At 44.5% G+C, this 16,118-nt stretch overlaps 1 pseudogene; it reads right to left on the reverse strand.

The window, feature by feature from the left end:
* Nucleotides 1–14,178: 14,178 nt before the first annotated feature.
* Nucleotides 14,179–14,971, reverse strand: LOC119960727 (annotated as a pseudogene).
* Nucleotides 14,972–16,118: the final 1,147 nt, after the last annotated feature.

Genomic DNA, 16,118 nt, shown 5'->3' on the forward strand with positions numbered 1-16,118 from the left:
GGTCGCGATTGATCCGCTGCTGCCCGTGAGGCGTGGGTACGCCCACGGTGCTTTTTGGGAGTTCTTGTGCTTCAAGATGACAGTGGTCGTGCATTTGGAAGTTGCCGTATAAGGAACCTTGGCGAGATCCTGCAGTACATTTTGGGGTGGTAGACAGGGCTGCCACAGTGCGTTTGTGGTGGTGGGATTGAATGGTTCTGGAAGGGGGAGCAATCAAGCGGGATGCTTGGTCCTGGATGTTGTCAAACGTCTTGAGTGTTTTTGGAAATATGTGGAACACTGTATCATGTACAAGCCACAAAATGGATTAATAAATGTCCCTGTGTAAAAATTCGTATAGGCCAGGGTTCAGAAACTCCAAACTATGTTATTAAGTCCATCTGACCGACAACCTCTATGTTGAATTTGGCCAGGATGAAGTTAAGAGCCTTCTCTTCAGCTGTGATTCAACAGTATTCCTGGACACTAAAACAAAATAAGATTTAGTCTAAGAACTTAGTTAACTTGTATATATGAAAAATGCTTATTGTCACGAGTAGGCTTCAATTAAGTTACTGTGAAAAGCCCCTAGTCGCCACATTCCAGCGCCTGTTCGGGGAAGCTGTTACGGGAATCGAACCATGCTGCTGGCTTGCTTGGTCTGCTTTCAAAGCCAGCGATTTAGCCCTGTGCTAAACAGACAGAACAAGAATTATTATCAATTACAAACGTAAAGACACCATATGGCAACAGTAATCAATGTATAACACTTAATGAATTCCCCCTCAACTGTTCCAATTCAAAAGCAAAATCCCATGAACCAAAAACCACAATGCAATGGCTTGGCCCAGCACTCTGCATTTTCACTGGAATAAGACTGGCATTTTCTGAGATACTAATCTCGTCTCACCAGCAGGTTAAACCCTTCCGGCGAGAAAACTGTATTTTTTAATTTCCCAAAGCAGATAGATGCAATCAATGGGTGTTTTGCTGAGTCAGATATTAATAATGAAAACAGATAAAGAGGCCAAAACACATATTTTTCTGTCTGCGTCTACCGCAATCAAAATTGAAAGTGAAGGTAAACACATCACACAGAAACAGCTCAGATTCACCATCAAAATGACATCGGGGAAGCCATGTGATGAGACAATCTTGTTTCTAAATTATAAATCAGATAATCAATCAAGTAAATTTCCTAAATGCACTTGTCCTCCATTTAAGTCGTGAATAATTGAGAAAGCGTGATTGAGAATCTGGTGAACTGGTGCGACGACAATAATCTCTCCCTCAATGTCAACAAAACGAAGGAGATTGTCATCGACTTCAGGAAGCGTAGTGGAGAACATGCCCCTGGTCTACATCAATGGTAGTGAAGTACAAAGGTTAGAGACTTCAACATTTTAGGTGTCCAGATCACCAACAACCTATCCTGTTCCCTCCATGCCGACACTATATTTAAGGAAATCCACCAACGAGTCTGCTTTCTTAGAACACTAAGGACATTTTGCATATCAGCTATGACTTTCACCAACTTTTACAGATGCACCATAGAAAGCATTCTTCCGGTATGGATCCTGCTCTGCCCAAGACCGCAGGTCGTGAATGTAGTCTAATCCATCACGTAAACCAGCCTCCCATCCATTGAATCTCTACAATTCTCGCTGACAAACACTGAGGACATTTGGCATATCAGCTATGACTTTCACCAACTTTTACAGATGCACCATAGAAAGCATTCTTCCGGTATGGATCCTGCTCTGCCCAAGACCGCAGGTCGTGAATGTAGTCCAATCCATCACGTAAACCAGCCTCCCATCCATTGACTCTCTATAATTCCCGCTGACTCAGAAAGGCAGCGAACATATTTAAGGACCCCACGCTGCGCGAATATACTCTCTTCCACCTTCTTCCGTCAGGAAAAGATACCAACGTTTGAGGTCAAGTTCCAAACGACTCAAGAACAGCTTCTTCCCTGCTGCCGTCAGAGGTTTTAATGGACCGACCTCGTATTAAGTTGCTATTTCCTCTTCACTCCAACCACAACTGTAACATTATATTCTGCAGTCTCTCCTTCCTTCCCTATGAACGGTATGCGTTCTGTGAATCGCAGCAAGAAGCAATTATTTTCTCTGAATAATTATAACGTGAGACTAATGAATCAAATCAAATAAAATAGGTCCGTGATTGTGCAGAGCTGGAATCGAACTTGTGTGTCCGCAGTGAGAAACCAGAAAGTGAACATGTGGCACAGGCTGCATTAAAAAAGAATTTCAGTGCAACCTTTAAAAAATACACCTACTTCTAATTTAGAAACCTGGGTCCTTTCAATTGGTGCAACACTCTTGAATTGGAAATAGTAAAAACGCCACATAGCGCCCACGGTGAGACAAGTTCGAACTTGCAGTTAAGCTGATGCTGTGAAGTAACCAGTGAGCTAAACCTGACACTGTCTTCAAGCATGGATACCGTGTATATAAAGTATTACCGCAATCATACTCGCCGTGGTGGGTAACATTGAGGGAAAAATCCAGTGTGTTGGTGCACATCATCGTTCCCATACCAGGCGCTGGAATGTGGCGACTAGGGGCTTTTCAAGTAACTTCATTGAAGACTACTAGTGGCAATTAGCGATTTTTATTTGATCACACAAGCAGACGTGACCAAAAACTTCATTCCGTTTAACCACAGCGGCTCCATAGAATGGCAGATCATACAATCCCACTTGACCGACTTTTCCCCAGAGGCAGGCATTTTATTTCTCTAATTTCTCACTTTGAAATTTGAAACCACTGTTTCATCTGTCACCGCCAGTCTCTCAGGCAGTGCAGACCAGATAACTGAACTGTATCCCAGAATATTGAAATAATTGTTGGAAAGATGTACCTTAAAAATATTATCTCGCAGTTATATTCGTCTGCGAGCACTGTTGCATCTGGAACTGATAGCAAGTGACAAGATAGGGAGGCGACACGGCCACAAACTCCTGCCCCAACATTCAGTTCGATCACAGCTGAACTTCTGCTTCAATATCATTTCCTGCTGTTCATTAGATCCTTTTAATCCCTCAAGAAACATTGTCCATGAGAATGACAGAGGCAGGCACACAAAGTAAAATATCAAAATCACTTGGACATAGAGCTGGAATGCTCGAATGTGCAGCGTATTAGAGCTGGAATGTGGGCTAGGGACTCATAGTTATAGAGTTTGGAAAATAGAGGTCGGCCCAGTGTGCAGAGGTCGCTCAGTGTGCACGACGAGTCTTGTCTCAAATGCCAACATTTGGCCAACATCCATCCATACCAATTTCTCGCATTTAAACCTCTAAATGCTTTTTAAAAGACCATAAAAACCATGGGACATTGGAGCAGAATTAGGCCACTCGGCCCATCGAGTCTGCTCCGCCATTGAATAATGGCTGATATTTTCTCATACTCATTCTCATGCTTTCTCCTCATAACCCCTGATTCCCTTAATGAGACACAAGTGTACCCACTTCTATCACTGTCTCTGACAACTCGGTACAGACACTCAGCACGTAATTTGTGAAGAACTTGCTCTCTGCACACTTTTCTATGTCTTACCTCTTACCTTAAACCTGTGCATGCTTTTTTTAGACTCCTCTACCTTCGGGAAAATATGTTGCCATGTACCTTGTCCCTGTCCAAATAATCTTGGTGAAATTCTCCCCTCTGCAACCCACGTTCCAGTGGAAAATGTCCCAAACCCACCCTGTATCTCAAACCATCAATTTCCGGTAGCATCCTGGAAAAAAACGTTTCTGCACTCTTTCTAGTTTAATAATATCCTCTATATGATAATGAGAAGCACTTTACACATTTTCCCAAGTGTAGCCTTATTAATGTCTCGTACAATTTGAACAAGACGCCAAAACCCCTCTATTCAATGTTCTGACCACGTGAATGTAGAATAGTAATGATGGGAACAGACACAGTTATCACGGAGCAAATATCCTCCATCAGTGCTGTGAAGTGCCAATTATTCATCACGTTTGTTGTGGTTCCAAACGGCAACAAAGTCGCAAAATATGTCTGACTGAAAAAGAAATCCCGAAATATATGCTGCTGAGGTGAACAGGCAGCAAATTAAATCTTTACCCGAAACCAAGCGGGACAAATCAGAACAAAGGAGAGTGTTAATTAGAGAAAGGGGGAGAGAGTGTTTAAATTCAGGTTAGATTTCACACCACTCCGTTCCACCACATTGTTTCTGTGTTCCATTATTCAAGCTGTTAGAAAAACAGCAGTTTTCGCTGCAGCAGACGTTACATGATTCATTCCACCGTTAGGATATAACAATAGAGGCAGCAAGCTGACCCAGTCGTTAGCACTACTGCCTCACGGCGCCGAATTACCAGGTTCCATCCCGGTTCTCGGTCAGAGTATGTGTGGAGTTTGCACCTTCTCCTCGTGTTTGTGTCGGTTTCAGCCTCACTACCCATATATGTGCAGGTTGGGTGGATTTCCAACGCTAAATTGCCCCTTAATTGTAAAGATGTATTGGGGACTCTAAGTTTTTTTAAAGAATGCAGAAGAGTTCAGGCCCTTGAAATTCAAAGCACAAATGCATTAAAACGATCACTTTTACCGCATATGAGAGTTGCTGCTACGTCTGGCAGGCGCTGTCTATGGAGCAATTGCCTCAGGAACTTTGTTAATTTATTGTGGTGCAGTTTGGGATGGCTGTGGCGGAGAGATTGAATGCCTGTGGCAGGAGGAGCAATCAAACCCACTGCTTGGTCCTGGATCCTTTCGAACTGACTGAGTGTGCTTGGAGATCTGGAGAACAGCGTTTCACGTGAAAAAAAATGGATTAATCAATTTACCCGCTGTAGCAATCTTGTCCCGAAATTTACAAAAATATACAATAGATAATTTAAAAAGGAGGTCGGCAGAGAACAGGAAATTATAGACCAGTGATCTTAACTTCCGAAGTAGGGAAGATGCTGGAATTTATCATCAAGGAAGAAATAGCGAGGCATCTGGATAGAAATTCTCCCATTGGGCAGACGCAGCATGGATTCATAAAGGGCAGGTCGTGCCTAACTAATTTAGTGGAATTTGTGAGGACATTACCAGTGCAGTAGATAACGGGGAACCAACGGATGTGGTATATTTGGATTTCCAGAAAGCCTTTGACAAGATTTCACACAAAAGGTTGCTGTACAAGATGAAGATGAATGGCATTAAGGGTAAAGTAGTAGCATGGATAGAGGATTGGTTAATTAATAGAAAGCAAAGAGTGGGAATTAATGGGTGTTTCTCTGGTTGACAATCAGTAGCTAGTGGTGTCCCTCAGGGATCCGTGTTGGGGCCACAATTGATCACAATTTACATAGATGATTTGGAGTTGGGGACCAAGGGCAATGTGCCCAAGTTTGCAGATGCCACTAAAATGAGTGGTAAATCGAAAAACGCAGAGGATATTGGAAGTCTGCAGAGGGATTTGGATAGGTTACGTGAATGGGCTAGGGTCTGGCAGATGGAATACAATGTTGACAAATGTGAGGTTATCCATTTTGGTAGGAATAACAGCAAACGGGATTATTATTTAAACGATAAAATATTAAAGCTTGCAGCTGTGCAGGGAGACCTGGGTGTGCTAGTGCATGAGTCACAGAAAGTTGGTTTACAGGTGCAACAGGTGATTAATAAGGCAAATGGAATGTTGTCCTTCATTGCTAGAGGGATGGAGTTTAAGACTAGGGAGGTTATATTGCAATTCTATAAGGTGTTAGTGAGGCCACATCTGGAGTATTGCGTTCAGTTTTGGTCTCCTTACTTGAGAAAGGACATACTGGCACTGGAGGGTGTGCAGATGAGATTCACTAGGTTAATCCCAGAGCTGAAGGGGTTGGATTATGAGGAGAGGTTGAGTAGACTGGGACTGTACTCGTTGCAATTTAGAAGGATGTGGGGGGGATCTACAAGAAACATTTAAAATTATGAAGGGAATAGATAGGATAGATGCGGGCAGGCTGTTTCCACTGGCGGGTGAAAGCAGAACTCGGGGACATAGCCTCCAAATAAGGGGAAGTAGATTTAGGACTGAGTTTAGGAGGAACTTTTTTACCCAAATGGTTGTGAATCTATGGAATTCCTTGCCCAGTGAAGCCGTTGAGGTTCCTTCATTACATGTTTTAAAGATAAACATAGATAGTTTTTTGAAGAATTAAGGGTTATGGTGTTCGGGCCGGAAAGTGGAGCTGAATTCGCAAATCATCAGTCATGATCTCATTGAATGGCAGAGCAGGCTCGAAGGGCCAGATGGCCTACTCCTGCTCCTACTTCTTATGTTCTTATAATCGTTAATGCTCTTTTCCTCCATTTAGGTTGTGAGTAATTAACAAAGCATGATAGGTCGTTTCTTGGACAGAGCTGGAATCGAACTTGTGTTTCTGCAGTGTGAGATCAGAAAGTAAACATGTGGCACACTCCGCTTTTTTTTTCTTTAAATTTAGAGTACCCAATTATTTTTTCCAATTAATTTGGCAATTTCGTGGCCAATTCACCTAACCTGCACATCCTTGGGTTGTGGGGGCGAAACCTACGGGGAGAATGTGCAAACTCCACACTGACAGTGACCCAGGGCAGGGATTCGAACCCAGGTCCTCAGCGCCGTAGGCAGCAATGCAACCTCTAAACAAAATACGCTAACTTCTAATTCTAAATGTGCTGCTGCTTTTATTCGTGCAACACGCATGCTTTGGAAACTATGAAAATCGTCAGGCAGCACCCACGGTGAGATAGGTTCAAACTTATAATTAGGTTGATGCTGCGAAGTAACCAGTGAGCTAAAGGTGACGCTGACTTTCAGCACGGACACATTGTATATAAAGGTTGACGGTGATCATACTCGTCGTGGTGGGTAACATTGAGGGGAACTGCAGGTGTTGAGATAGTTCATCTCACAGCCAGACGTGACCAAAAACTTAAAAGTGCGTGAAGTAGCGACGGAGGACATTGATTCCGTTTAACCACAGCGGCTCCATAGAATGGCAGATCATTCAATCCCACTCGACCGACCTTTCCCCAAGGGCAGGCATTTTATTTCTCTAATTTCTCACATTGAAATTTGAAACCACTGTAGTATCTGTCACTGCCAATCTCACAGGCAGTGCAGACCAGATGACTGAACTGCATCCCAGGACATTGAAATTATGGTTGGAAAGATGCAACTTAAAATCTTATCTCGCAGTTATATTCATCTGCGAATACTGTTGCAACTGGAAATGATAGCAAATGACAACACAGGGAGACGACACGGCCACTCAATCCTGCCCCAACATTCAGTTTGTTCACAGCTGAGGTTCTGCTTCAGTGGCATTTCCCAGCTTCTCCTCAGATCCTTTCACTCCCTCAGATCCTTTCATTCTCTCAAGGACCATTGTCCACGAGGATGAGAGAGGCAGACACCAAAGTAAATTATCAAAATCACTTGGATATTGAACTGGAGTTCTCGAATGTGCAGCGTTACAGAGCTGGAAGGTGGAAGGGCCACAGAGGCATAGAGATTGACAGCATGGAAAGAGGACCTTCGGCCCAACTTGTCCATGGTCTGCATCAAACAGAGTCTATTAGTAAAGTGTCCCACATTAAACACTATTAGAACAGTGTCCTACATTAAACAGAGACCGTTTAAACAGTGCCCTACATTAAACAGACTATTTAAACAGTGCCCTCCATTAAACAAAGACTACTTAAACAGTGCCCTACATTAAACAGAGACTATTTAAACAGTGTACTACATTAAACAGAGCCCATTTTAATAGTTACCTGCATTAAACAGACTATTTAAACAGTGTCCATTATTAAACAGAGACTAATTAAACACTGTCCTACATTAAACAGACTATTAAAAGAGTGCCCTACATTAAACAGACTATTTAAACAGTGGCCTGCATTAAACAGAGACCGTTTAAACAGTGCCCTACATTAAACAGAGGCTATTTAAACAGTGCCTACATTAAACAGAGACCGTTTTACAGTGCCCTACATTAAACAGACTATTTAAACAGTGCCCTAGATTAAACATAGACTATTTAAACAGTGCCCTACATTAAACAGTGACCGTTTAAAGAGTGCCCTACATTAAACAGACCGTTTAAACAGTGCCCTACATTAAACAGAGAACGTTTAAACTGCCCTACATTAAACAGAGACTATTTAAGCAGTGTCCATTATTAAACAGACTATTAGAACAGTGTCCTACATTAAGCAGAGACTATTTAAACAGTGTCCATTATTAAACAGAGAATATTTAAACCGTGGCCTACATTAAACATAGACTATTTAAATACTGTGCTACATTAAACCGACTATTTAAACAGTGACCTACATTAGACAGAGACTACTTAAACACTGTGCTACATAAAACAGACTATTTAAACAGTGGCCTACATTAGACAGAGACTACTTAAACACTGTGCTACATTAAACAGACTATTTAAACAGTGCCCCTCATTAGAGACTATTTAAACAATGACCTACATTAAACAGACTATTTAAACCGTGCCCTACATTAAATATAAACTATTTAATCAGTGCCCTACATTAAACATAAACTATTTAAACAGTCCTGCATTAAACAGAGACTATTTAAACAGTGCGCCACGTTAAACAAAGACTATTTAAAAAGAGCCCTGCATTAAGCTGACTATTAAAAGCGTGACCTACATTAAACAGAGAGTATTTAAACAGTGCCCTACATTAAACAGACTATTAAAGAGTGCCTACATTAAGCAAAGACTTTTTAAACTGTGTTCTACATTAAACGGAGACTATTTGCCCTTCTCTGCTTTCAACCTGGATCATGAAATGGGATAGGGCATTCGGCATCGACAGGGTTCATTCATGAACTAGGGTCATCACGAGACTTTAGAAGTTGAATTGGAGTGCATAACGTGAACCCAATGCGGGAATGTTCAGTAAATATATTTTTGGATATTCTGTTTGTTCTGAGTCACCGACCTTCCTGCTCGTGGCAAAATTCTTGTTTCTATCATCTGCACCATTTTTGAATTCAAAACACATTTGTCCCCAAAACGTGACACCGTAACTGTAATGATGTCGTCTAAAATACTGACCACGTTCACGATGTTTCTTTTTTCCAGTTTTCTGCTCAGGTAAAGCCACTTTGTGATAACTGCGAGATTGTTGCCTTTAACACTTGAACAACTGAAGACCCCTCCTGAAAAATTCAAGCAATGGCCACTCCTCGCATCAATTTTTAAAACTGCTGCCTCAAGCAGTCATCTGGAGCTCTGCACTTCACTGAGATACGGATCTGTAGAATAGGCCGAAACTAACGGTTGACAAAATTGCAGTCATTGTGCAATCAACATATAGCAAAGCTTTAATTGTCATAGTCAATGTTTCCACCTGCTCCATATTGAAGCACGGACACTTACATTTACATTCTTTGTCTTGATTTGGCCACGCGGAGATCTGGAAAAAGTTCAGAGTTTTCAGACAAAGTCAACTATTTCATAATTTGTGTTGCATACATTTGAAGAGCTTTCCTACATTTTTCATAAGAGGATAATCATTTTCTTAGACATTCGGACAGGAGTAGGCCTTTCAGCTCCTCGAGCCTGGATCTCCATTAGTTGCATACACCGCGTTTGGCGTTTGTGGCATTTGAAAAAATACTGTAACATTTTTCACATCTGACTATATAAACGGCACCCTTTTCTATAAGTTTGCTGGAACTGGTCGTGTCATTGATGTAAGGATCTGTATAGAGGGCCGAGCCTTAAATGCAGTGAAGCAGCTGCTGTTTGTGGGCAGCATTTATCCTGCAAAGGAGACGGGAAATTTAGCAATCCATGCGATAATGATGGGCACGGGAGGCAGAAACGCTGTCCGTGTGGAGTTTTCACATTCTCCCCGTGTCGGCGTGGGTTTCACCCCCATACAATAAACATGTACAGGTGAGGTAGATTGACCAGGCTAAATTGCCCCCTTATTAGAAAAAAATACTCTAAATGTATTTAAAATAGACAGTGAGGGGGCAGCATGTGGCGCAGTGGTCAGCACTGGGACTGCGGCGCTGAGAAAACTGGTTCGAGTCCCGGCCCTGGGTCAATGCCGGTGTGGAGTTTGCACATGCTCCACATATCTGCGTTGATTTCACACCCACACCCACAAACCACAAGCCCATTTCTCACCGACAAACCAAAGGTGTGCTGGTTAGGTGGATTGGCCACGCTCAGTTGACCCTTAATTGGAAAAGAGAAAAATAATTAGCGGCTCCAATTGTTTTTGAAAATTCAGTGAGCACGATGGAGCTTGTGCGTAAGGGATATGTTTATCAGCGCAGAAGGAGGGCTGAGTTAGAAAAGTCACTTCATAGAATAATAACAGCAGGAACACTATCGATGAAAAGATGTCTTTAGAATGTCACACGAACCCGCACTTTATACATATCTGCGCTCTTTTATTAAAAGCCTGCGTATAAAAACAACTCCTGTCAGAAGGAAATTTCGGCAGAAGGAAAATTGGATATCCAATTGGCTTAATGGTAGGAAACAGAGGTGGAAGGATGCTTGGCAGACTCGAGACCTGTATGTGCCTCTCTGTCTCCCTCCCTTTGTCTCTCGCTCTCTCACCCCCTCTGTTTCTCTGAATATCTATCTATGTCTATCTCTTTCCCTGTCCTCTCTGTTTCACTTTGTCTCTGTTTGTCTGTCTCTCTATTTCTATTTCTATCAACTCAATCTCTGTGTCGCACCTTCCCCCACTTTGTCTCTGTTGGACATTCTCCCTCTCACTCTGCCTCTATCTCTCTATTTTCTGTCACTATCTCTGTCCGTATCCCGCTCTCTGTCTCGTTCCCGCTCTCTTGCACTCTTTGTCTCTGTCTGTCTATCTGCCACTCACTATCTTTCTCCCTCTCTCTTCCCGTTTCAGTCTCCTACTCTCTGTCTCTCTCTCACTCTCATAGAATTTACAGTGCAGAAGGAGGCCATTCGGCCCATCGAGTCTGCACCGGCTCTTCGAAATAGCACCCTACCCAATGTCCAGACCACCCTATCCCATAACCCAGTAACCCAACCCAACACTAAGTGCAATTTTGGACACTAAGGGCTATTTAGCATGGCCAATCCACCTAACCTGCAGATCTTTCGACTACGGGAGGCAACTGGAGCACCCGGAGGAAACCAACGCAGACACAGGGAGAAGGTACAGACTCCGCACAGACACGAACCAGAGACCAGATTGAACCTGGAACCTCGGCGCCGTGAGTCAGCAGTGCTACTCACTGCGCCACCGTGCTGCCTTTCCTCTTTCTCTGTCTCGAGCTGCCTCTCTCTCTCTCTCTCTCGGCCTCTCTCTCCCTCTGACTCGCGCAGTCTCTCTTCCTCTCCCCATCTCTCGCGGTCTCTTTCGGCCTGTGTTTCTTTTCTCTCTCTGTGTCTCCGCTGTCCCTATGCGTCTCTCTCTCTAACTTTATATATCTCTCCTTGTCTTTCTCACTCTATTCTCTCTTTGTGCCTCTCAGTCTCTATCGCTCCGTTTGTCTCCCCCTGACTCGCTGTCTTTCTCTTCATGTCTGCCCCTCTCTACCTCTTTCTCTCCGCGTCACTCAGTCTCACCCTCTATCTCTCTCTCTTTCGATCTCTCTCTCTGTCTGTCTCTTTCTCTCTCGGTCTCTGTCTCTCCACCTGTCTCTATGTTTCTCTCTGCGTCTCTCTCTCTTTCTCTTGTCTGTATCTTCCTGACTATCTCTCTTTGTTTCTCGCTCTCTATACCTTTCAACTTCTCTGTCTGTATCTATCTCCCGCGTTCTCTCTCTCTCTCTCTCTCTCTCTCTCTATGTATTTATATATATATATATATTTAGACGGAGATCTGACAACTCGCCGCTGATCTTCCTCTCGCCGTCCTGACTAAGTGTCGGAATCGCCCGCCTGCGCGGACCCCGTCTACGGCCTGAATGTATCATCCCAGCGGGGATGTGATGTTTAAGAAAGGTGAAGTGACCAGCTTGAAGATGGAGACCGAGTTGGAGACGAGAAGCGAGAGGGTGAAGAGTCGGACCTGGGTGGGTGCCCGTCACACCTCGCGCGGAATATGTTGTGGAAGGAGGAGGAAGCCGCAGATTGACGGTGGGGAGGCCGGAGGCGGTGCAGAGCCTCCCCACTCGGCGCGGAGTCCAATCTATTTGTCTATTATGGTCACTGACCGACCCAAGTAGTCGGTCGGAAACTGGTCCGAAACCGCCATGAGGCTGTGCGGAAAGATACCGTACTTCAGAAGTGATCTAACACGGCGGCACAGTGGTTAGCATTGCTGCCTATGGCGCTGAGGACCCGGGTTCTAATCTGGGTCACTGTCCGTGTGGAGTTTGCACATTCTCCCCTCTGCGTTGGTTTCACCCCCACAACCGAAAGATGTTCAGGATAGGCAGATTGGCCACTCTAAATTGTCCCTTAATTGGAAAAAATAATTGGGTACTCTAAAATTTAGAAAAAAAGGAGTGATCCAACAAAGAGACGATGATAATGTACATTAGAGCAAAACTTTATTAATACAGCATGAAAATAACTTTAACATCACATAAGACAATATCTTACAAAATACCCTTAATTAATGCAGTAACACAATACCCCATTAACAGTTACCATTACCCCCAGAAAAACACCAAGAAATAAAAGGCCATCTCAGCTGTTGGAGAAAATATGTAGTCCATTCTGCCCTTCGAGCCTTCTCCGATCTTCATTCTAATCTTGGCTGATCATCCAACTCAGTCACCAACCGGGAAGCCATGTGGCGCAGTGGGTTAGTACTGCTGCCTCATGGCACCGAGGTCCCAGGTTCATCCCGGCTCTGGGTCACTGTCAGTGTGGGGTTTGCACATTCTCCCAGTGTTTGCGTGGGTTTCTCACCCACGACCCAAATATGTTGTGGGTAGGTGGATTGGCCACGCTTAATTTCCCCTCAATTGGAAAAGAGAAAAATAATTAGCTGCTCTAATTGTTTTTGAAAATTCAGTGAGCACGATGGAGCTTGTGTGTAAGGGATATGATTATCAGCAGCAGAAGGAGGGTTGAGGTAGAAAAGTCATTTCATAGAATAATAACAGCAGGAACACAACTACGCAAACATGTCTTTGGACTAAATCAGATTTGGACTAAATCTTTGCGTGGGTTTCTCCCCCACAGCCCAAATATGTGCAGGGTAGGTGGATTGGCCACGCTAAATTGCCCCTTAATTGGAAAAAAATTATTCCGGCATTCCACGTTTAAATTAAAACTCAGTCACTTGCTCCCCACCCCCTCAGATTCCGTTGTATCAACTGTGATATCTAACCGCTTCTCGAAAACATACCATGTTTTGGTCTCAATTGCTTCCTGTGGTAGCAAATTACACAGACCAACCGATATATGAATGATGAAATTGTTCCTCATCTCTGCCCCAAACGGCCTACTCCGTATCCTCAATCCGAGACCCTCTGGTCATGGAAACTCTCACCATCGAGATCGTCCATCCTGCATCTACCCTGTCTGGTCCTGTTCTAAATTCGTAGGTTTATATAAGACCCTCCAACATTCGACTGAACGCCGGATAATACAAGCCAAACTTACTCCATCTCTCCTCCAATGTCAATCCCGCTGTCTCATGAATTGGTCTGGTAAACCTTCGCTGCTCACACTCTAGTGCAAGGCCGACCTTCTTCACATGAGGATGCAAAAAATCTCCCAGTCGTGGCCTCACCAAGTCAAAGGAGGAGGGGGATGAATGGCTTCCATCTGTTGATGTGTCGCAGGCTGAAGCAAAGGGGGTGAAAGTCCCTGTTCCTATGCAACAGAATCTTGGATGGGAGGGAGGTGGGAAGGTGTGCTCAAAGTAACTTCCTATTGCCTCCGCGGGCGGGCGAGGAGGTTGGCTCCCTTGCGCAGGACCCCCAGTAGACGTCCTTGAACTGCCGGTTCATTATGTTGTAGAGGATTGGGTTGATGCAGCTATTCAGCAAGGTGAAATTACCGGCCACCACGTGGACGAGAACGGGGGGCCCGCTTCTTCCCGTCCACCACATGCAGGACGCAGAAGGGGAAGTAGCAGGTCACGTAGACCAGGAACATGGCGAAGCACATGCGGGTCACCTTGCGAAACTCGCCGCTGCTGCTCCTCTTGGCCTGGCAGCAGGAGGTCCCGCTTTCCCCGGCCTGGAGGGCTATTTCTCTGCCGGGGCTGCGGTCTCAACGCTGGTGGCATCAGTCGACCTGTTGGGCGCCTCCCCGGAGAGGTTTTTGGCGCTGGGGCCGTCAGCGATCCCGCTGTCCGCAGTGGAGACCCCTTCCCCCGTTGGCTTCCTCCCGCTACCATCGCCTTCCAGCCGGTACCGCTCCAGTGCCTGGGATCACTTTGCGATGGATGAGTAAGTAGAACATCCCAATGCAGCTCAGTCCAAGTCCAAACATGAATAACATGAGGATGGTGGTGTAAGGCCTCCCTCGCTCCCGCTGGAAGCTGCAGGTGCAGACAGGCAGCAGGAAGACATAGATATTTCAGAGGGGGCCGAAGAGCGTCAGGCCCAACAGCCAGGGCAGGGCCAGGAAGAAGGGCATCGTGCGGCGGGAGTAGACCCGGTCGAACCACCGGGCGTCGGAGATGAGGACGTAGCGGCTCATGGCGATGAGGATCAAGCTGAAGATGGAGACAGAGATGGCCACAAAGAGGATCCGGCCGAAGACACGGCACATGCCCTCACCCTGGCACCAGGCGAAGTGGATGAAGGTGTCGGTCGTCACGGGCTGGAGGAAGGCGCAGTAGATGAGGTCGGCCACTGTCAGGTTGAGGATGAGCACGTTAAGGCGGGTGCGGATCCTCTTGTCCGTGGCAAAGGCCAGCACCGTCATGACGTTGCCCACGGCAGTCACCAGGATCCCCAATAGGGCACCAAAGTAGCGGTAGTTGACGACAGCCGGGTGGTAGGTCAGCTTGCTGAAGGACGAGTTGGGATCCATCGAGCTCCCCTTATGGGAAAGACCAAAATCGGAGATCACAATTGAAAATCACAATCCAAAATGCCAATTGAAGACCGCAATCGAAGACCACAACCGAACGCCACAGCCGAAGAGGAAAATAGCTTCTTGAAATAGGAGACCAGCTGGGATGGCGGCTCGACCCTGCGAGTACAGTGGTTGTGACTCCTTTCCTGTCTCTGCTCGGTAGTTGCTCGGAACCCCTTTATAGAGCTGCGAGAGTTTGTTCCAGAACTTCTTCCCTTTTCTGAACCTTCCTCTCCAAATCACCCAGAGAGGGAGAAAGAGAGAGACGTAATTTCCACGGCCCACAATTTGGCAATACTGGAACCATTCCGCTAAATGCTCAGGGGGTTGACAGTCAGATCCGAAACTCCGAGGTCAATGTGTATACTATAGAGAATAACAGCTCCTGTGTATATTATAGAGAATTACAGTCCATGTGTATACTATAGAGAATAACAGGCCCTGTTTATATAATACAGAATAACAGCCCCTATGTGCATTGTATAGAATAACAGTCTTTGTGTAAATTATAGGGAATAACAGCCCATGTGTATATTATAGAAAATAATAGCCCTTGTGTATATTATACAGAATAACAGCCCCTGTGTATACTTTCCAGGAGCCAGTGCAGACTCGATGGGCCTAATGGCCTACTTCTGCACTGTAAGTTCTATGGAAAACAAAACTGTCTGTGCATATTATTGAGAATAACAGCCCATGTGCATATTATTGACAAAAACAGCCCCTCTGCATATTGTAGAGAATAAAAGTCCCTGTGTATATTATAGAGAATAAAGCCCCTATTTATATTAAAGAAAATAACAGTCCCTGTGTATATTATAAAGAATAACAGCCGCTGTGTATATTATAGAATAACAATTTATGTGCATTTAAAAGAGAATAACAGCCCGCGTGTATATTATCGACAATAACAGTCCCTGTGTATATTAGAGACAATAACTGTCTCTGTGTATATCATAGATAATAACAGCCCCTGTGTATATTATAGAGAATAACAGCCGATGTGTATATTATGGAGAATAACGGTCCTGTATATATTATAGAGAATAACTGCCCCTGTGTATATTATAGAGAATAACATTATCTGTGTATATTATGGAGA

The sequence above is a fragment of the Scyliorhinus canicula genome, unplaced genomic scaffold, assembly GCF_902713615.1.
Source record: "Scyliorhinus canicula unplaced genomic scaffold, sScyCan1.1, whole genome shotgun sequence".
NCBI classification, from domain to species: Eukaryota; Metazoa; Chordata; class Chondrichthyes; order Carcharhiniformes; family Scyliorhinidae; genus Scyliorhinus; species Scyliorhinus canicula.